Source organism: Octodon degus, unplaced genomic scaffold (assembly GCF_000260255.1).
Source record: "Octodon degus isolate 3935 unplaced genomic scaffold, OctDeg1.0 scaffold00028, whole genome shotgun sequence".
Lineage (NCBI taxonomy): Eukaryota > Metazoa > Chordata > Mammalia > Rodentia > Octodontidae > Octodon > Octodon degus.
In genome coordinates this window covers 19,077,587-19,084,272 of record NW_004524604.1, presented here as the reverse complement: position 1 = coordinate 19,084,272, position 6,686 = coordinate 19,077,587, and the positions used below count along the sequence as shown (strand labels likewise).

The 6,686-nt window shown below is 44.6% G+C and overlaps 1 non-coding gene and 1 pseudogene across 1 annotated transcript; one reads left to right on the top strand and one right to left on the bottom strand.

The window, feature by feature from the left end:
- Positions 1-3,455: 3,455 nt before the first annotated feature.
- On the bottom strand, positions 3,456-3,581 carry LOC111816242. Its single transcript, XR_002820686.1, has one exon. It is a non-coding gene; the product is annotated as a U6atac minor spliceosomal RNA (small nuclear RNA).
- Positions 3,582-5,584: 2,003 nt separating this feature from the next.
- LOC101559652 overlaps positions 5,585-6,686 on the top strand; it is an 11,037-nt pseudogene continuing 9,935 nt past the window's right edge.

Here is a 6,686-nt window from a genome sequence, read left to right as displayed (position 1 = left end):
GGCTCAGTGGTCTAAAGCACCTATTTAGAACAAGCTTAGCAAAGCACAGGGACCGCAGTTCAATCCCCCAGCACCACATGCCAGCCAGCCCCGCCTGCTGGTGGGCTGAGCTGGCCACACACACACAAATAAATAAATAAAATTTAAAATTTAAAAAAAAAAAACCTATCTGGGGGCCAGGGAGATGGCTTAGTAGAATAAGCGCTTCCCTAGCAAGTGCAAGGGCAATAACCCTAAAAGAGGAGTGCAGTGTACTTCTCTTGAAGAGAGCATGCTAGGCAAGGGCCTGGATTCAATCTGAAGCACCAAAAAAATAACCTGAAAACACAATCAATGGAAAAGACCTGGGATTTTTTTTTCCACCTGGAATCAAACTTAGGGCCTCACACCTGCTAGTCAAGTGCTGTACCACTAAGCTACATCCCTGTGCCAAGGCACAGGGTATTCCCACCTAGTATGCATGATCAATAAATAATTAATTTTGGTAAAATGCACAAAATATAAAACCTATCAGCCATTTCTTACTATATAGTTCAGTAGTGAGAAGTATATTTATATAATAGTGCAGCCACCTTCCTGAACTCTTCACTTGAAAAATTATAACGCTACTCACTAAACATAAAGTCCTGGCTAGCTTCTACCCTCTGCTCCTGACAACACCCTTCTCCTTTGCCCCTCTAATGAGTAACTCACTCCAGGTCCCTGGCATCTGTGGGGTCATACTGCCCATGTTTTGTGACTGACTTATTTCAGTGGCACAACTCAGGCCCTCATTGTCCCCCCAGAGCTCATGTGTGGAAGGCTGGGTCCCCTCTTGGTGGGACAGTGAGATAGTGGAAACAGTAGGATTGAGGCCTCGCTCTAAAAAGTAGGTCACTGAAGTCATGGCCTGAGGATAGTGGAGGGCAGGCCTCCCAGGAGCACCCCCCCACCCTGATGCTCAAGCTCTCTGTGGGCCTAAAGGCACAGAGCTGGGCAACTCTGGCCCAAAACCTTGGACACCCTCAGCCAACACAAATTCTCCCTCTATAAGTTGCTTCTCTCAAGTATCTTGTCAGGTACAGAAGACTAACATTGACTTAGCACGATGTCTTCACATTTCCTTCACAAGTAGTCTGTCAAAATTTCTTAAGTGTAAGGAGCTGGGGAGATAGCTTGGCAAGCGCAAGGTCTGGAGTTTGATTCCTGAGTTCGATCCCTAGTACTGCATGCTATGCCAGCCACTGAGATCAGATGTGGTGGTGCACACCTGTAATCCCAGCTCTGGGGAGGCTGAGAAAGGATCACTACAGTCTGAGCTGCATAGTAAGATCCTACATCAAAAGAATAAAAATAGGGCCAGGGAGATGGCTCAGTAGAATAAGCCCTTCCCTGGCAAGTGCAAGGGACTGAGTTCAATCCCCAGCTCCGCAAAAAAAAAAAAAAAAAGAATTTCTTAAGTTTAAATTATATTTCACTGCTTGCATATGTGTTTATCCATGTATGTTGCTTTCCTAGTTTAATTATTGAAAACACGGGGTGTGGACCTAGCACCAAGACATAGTTTCCAATTTCTTACAGTGTATAGCCTGAATGGAACTGCCGCATCCTGTGGTGATTTTAGTTTATTCCTCAGTATTTTATTAATTTTAATGTGGTAAAGGGAATTTTTAATTTAATTTAATGTTTTTTGTATTTAGTACAGGGTCTCCAGAGTCTCACTACACAGATCGGACCGTAGTGATTCTCCTGTTTTCAGCCTCCTTAGCGCTGGGATTACAGGCATGTGCCACCACACCTAGTCTCCATCACTGTCTCAGCGTGCCCCAGGAGCAGGCACGCCCGGGAATCAGACCCCAGTCCCTGCGTCTGCCTAAGCAGGCACTTTAATCCGCTCAGCTATCTGGCCGGCCCAGCAAAGCGAATTTTTAAAGATTTCCTTTACAGATCATTCATTGTTAGTATACAGAACTGGAACTGGTTTTCATGTGTTGATTTCCATTCTGATACTTTGCTGAATTTTTTATTAGTTCTAAGAGATTTATTTTTTTTAATGGAATCCTTGGGGTTTATAGGAGACATGGAAAAAGTGATAATTTTACTTCTTTTCAAATTTTTTTTTTCTTTTCAAATTTGGGCATGGAGGTCCAGCACTCAAGAGGCTGAGGCAAGAAGGATGGGTGGGAGTTTGAAGCCAGCCTGGGCTGTATAGTGAGTTCAAGGACAGGCTGAACTATGTAGGGAAAACCTGTCTTACTGCCCTCTGTCCCCCCAAAATGAATTTTCGTTGTTGTTGTTGATTGTCTGAGACAAGATCTTGCTACATACAGGATGCTGACGTTGAGCTTGTTATATAGCCCAAGTTGGCCTCCAATTCGTCAGCTTCCTGCCTCAGCTTTCCAAATGCTAAGGTTACAGGTGTGCACCACCATGCATGGGGTAAAGAAGGGAGATTTTATTTTTTATTTATTTATTTTTTTAACGTTTAAAAAAAAATTTATTTGTTTGTGTGTGGCCAGCTCAGCCCACCAGGGGGCGGGGCTGGCTGGCATGTGGTGCTGGGGGATTGAACCGCAGTCCCTGTGCTTTGCTAAGCTTGTTCTAAGTAGGTGCTTTAGACCACTGAGCCATCTCACAGCCCCAAAGGCAGAAGGATTTTTTTCTTTTTTTGCTCTGAATGCCCTCAGGGCAGGTTTGGCTGGCTTGAGTTGTGGGGATTGAACCACAGCAGCCTGAGCCTGACAGCTTTGTTGAAGCAGCCACTTGAACTGAGCTACGGGGCAGGCCCCCGGAGATTTTAAAGTATTGCAGAATTCTAAAGTATACAGAATTTTAAAGTATACGGAAGTGGAACCTGTAGCCTGGTGTGGTAGTGCATAATTGTAAGCCTACCACTTCAGAGACTGAGGCAGGAGAATGAGGAGTGTTTGAGGCCAGCCTGGGATAGATAGCTCAAAGCCAGCCCAAACTACATAGTGAGACCCTATCTCCAACAAAACAAAACAGGGCCAGGGATATAACTGAGTGGCTTAAGTGCCTGCTTAGCAAGTACAAGATCCTGAGTTTGATTCTTGGTCTGGAAAAAAAAAAAAATCTGTAGTGCTTTATGGGCATTTGTAGAGAAGTGTAGTGGTGAAGAATCTGAGTCACCCGATATGCATTTCCAGCTGAGCTCACCAAATGCACCCTCTGCTTTTCTCTTCAGCTGTAAACCCATAAACAAGTACAAGTATTTTTTAAATTTTTTTTTATTTTTTTATTTTTTTTGCCGCAGGGTTTTGCTATGTAGCCCAGGCTGACCTCAAACTCGAAGTGATTCACCTGCCTCAGCCTCCCACATGCTGGGATTACAGGCATGTGCCATTTTGCTCAGCTTCTCTCTTTTTTTTCCATAATTTTTTTGAGAAACAAATAGCAATGAGACAGTTTCAAATCAAATTGGTAGGACAGTTTCAATAATTAACACATTGCATACTCAAAAACAGTGGTTAGATGCCACGAAGTAGGTGGCAATGCCTTAACCGTATGCATGTTGTCAGGCCCAAGGGCCTCTTCCATCCTTGTCAAGGGGGGTGCTAACCTTCTCTCCTTTCATACAACACTCAGCTTCTCTTGAGAATGTTCCACGATTAGTCATTCACAAAGCTAAGATGTGAATTCACAGACCATACTTCCTATCCCCCAACATAGGCTGGTGAGACTGTGAAAGAAAAGATTTCTCGTCACTTAATACTTCCAGAATGGGGGAATTCAGGAGATGAGGAAGCAGCCTGCTGCTGCTGCTGGCCCTCTACACTTCCACACTCGGGGCAAGTGCGTACTGGGGCTTCCCTGACTGAGAGGCTGACCCACCCCTACCATGTCTCCCAGCAGCTCAGATCTGGAGAGGCTGTGAGTCTTTGTTTTAAAATTTTTTAAACTTTTTATTTATTTGGTACAGGGTCTTGCTACTCAGCTCAGACTCATAGTGATCCTCCTGTCTTAGCATCCTCAGTGCTGAGATTACAGGTGTGTACCACCATGCCCAGTTTCAGTGGCTGGCACAGCATGCCTGGGGTTCAGGAGCCAGCACAGCATGTGGTACTGGGGATCAAACCCAGGTCCTTACACTTGCCAGGCAGGGACTCAGGCTGCTGAGCTATCTCCTTTTCCAAGGCTGAGATTCTTAAGTCCCGGATGCTTGCAGCCTTTGATGCATTTTCTGGGAAGGGTGGAGGAGTCCAGCATCTGACACATAGGGGTCCAACTGTGGCCTACCACCTTCATGCCCCAAGGACACTGAGGGTGTGAGAGACTTCCTTATCCATTTATGCCTTGTGGATCAAGCATTTTTGTGTATTTATTTATTTATTTATTTATTTATTTATTTATTTATTTAATGGAACCAGGAATTGAACTCAGGCCCTTGTGCTTGCCAGGGAAGCGCTTATTCTACTGAGCCATCTCCCTGGCCCTATTTATTTATTTATTTTTGCATATTTATTTATGAAGGGACTGTGCAGGTGGAAAAATCAGCTCTCCTTGTGGCCCCACCCCTTGCAGGAGGCCTTGAGGGTCTTCTTCTGCAACAACATGGAGGTGTATTTCTGGGTTCTGAAGAAAGGAGATGTCCAGAGCTGCACAGGTTAGTGCAGCTGCAGTAATCAGGACAGCACTCACGGGCCTCCTTTCAGACAGGATAGTGACCTCCAGCTCCAACCCCGGGACCTGCCAAGTTTCCTGTTAGTGGGAGGCCCTACACTGAGCTGTAATCCTCACCTGCTGTAAGAAGATTACGTGCAAGAAGTGACAGTGTGGGGAAAGAGCCTGGGAGAATGGTGAAGCCCAGCTCTGAGGAGGAGTGGTGGCCAGAGTGGGTAAAGGTTAAGGCAACCAGATGACAAAAGTCACAGAAGCAGTGGCTCTGAATCACAATGCATGAGGCCCACATACTCCCTTTGCCAACAAGATAGTAAGGTGAGAGGTACTGGCTTATTTCCTTCTGTGCGTGGCATGCTCAGAAGCCTGGAACAAAGGTTTCGTTTTTCATTCATTTATTTATTTAGTACTGGGGATTGAACTCAGGACCTTGCACTTGCCAGGCAGGCGCTTATGCTGCTGAGCTATCTCCCCAGCACTTATTTATTATTTACTTATTTTTGTCTTTTTGACAGAGGGTTTCCCTATGCCTCTCAGGCTGACCTTGTGCTCACTTTGTAGCCCAGACTGGCCTCAAACTCACAGGGATCCTCCTGCCTCACCCACCCAAGTGCTGGGATTACAGGCAACCATGAGAGAATCTTGACAATAAATGGCCTGGCATGGTTTGATATAATTCAAATTCAGTAGAATTTTAGGGAATATAATTATTTCACACATTAGAAATTCAGGTGCTTCAGGAATATAAGTACTTATAATTCAGGTGACTGGACTGCAAGTAACTTTAAAATGAGTTTGTGTCCTCCTTCCCCTCCCTGCTCTGCTCTTCTTTTCCTGTCTGAGGTGGCGGCTGGTCTCGCCTCCTTATCAGCTCCATTTTACCTCTTCTGTGGTTTTCTTTTCCCTTGAGTCCGAGAACGGCCGGAGCATCTTCCCGCCACTGTAGGGCGGCTGCAGAGCTCCAGCACATTCTTCTCTCTTGGATCTTCAGTCCTCGCCCTGCTCAGTCATGAATGAGGAATACGACGTGATCATGCTGGGCACCAGCCTGACGGAATGTATCCTGTCAGGTATAATGTCAGTGAATGGTAAAAAGTTCTTTATATGGATCAAAATCCATATTATGGAGGAGAAAGTGCATCTGTAACACCGCTGGAAGATTTATACAAAAGATTTCAATTACCAGGAGTACCTCTAGCATCAATGGGGAGAGGAAGAGACTGGAATGTTGACTTAATTCCCAAGTTCCTGATGGTTAATGGTCAACTGGTTAAGATGCTGCTTTATACAGAAGTTACCCGATACATGGAATTCAAAGTGATTGAAGGGAGCTTTGTTTATAAGGGAGGAAAAATCTGTAAGGTTCCTTCTACTGAAGCAGAAGCCCTGGTATCTAGCTTAATGGGACTGAAAAACATCGCTTTAGAAAGCTCCTGGTGTATGTTGCCAACTCTGATGAAAAAGACCCTAGAACGTTTGAGGGCATTGATCCTAAGAAGACCACAATGCGAGATCTGTATAAGAAATTTGACTTGGGCCAAGATGTTATAGATTTTACTGGTCATTCTCTTGCACTGTATCAAATTGATGACTACTTAGATCTGCCATGTTGTGAGACCATTGATAGAATTAAACTTTACAGTGAGTCTTTGGCAAGATACGGCAAGAGCCCATACCTTTATCCACTGTATGGTCTTGGAGAACTGCCACAGGATTTGCAAGGCTAGGTGCTATTTATGGTGGTACTTACACGTTGAATAAACCAATTGAAGAAATAATTGTGCACAGTGGAAAAGTGGTTGGTGTAAAATCTGAAGGAGAGATCACTCGTTGTAAGCAGCTCATCTGTGACCCAAGTTATGTAAAGGATCAAGTAGAAAAAGTAGTCCAGGTGATCAGAGTTATATGCATCCTCAGCCACCCCATCAAGAATACCAATGATGCCAATTCCTGTCAGATAATTATTCCACAGAACCAAGTTAATCGAAAATCAGATATCTATGTTTGCATGATTTCGTCTGCACACAACGTGGCAGCACAAGGGAAGTACATTGCCATTGTTAGTACAA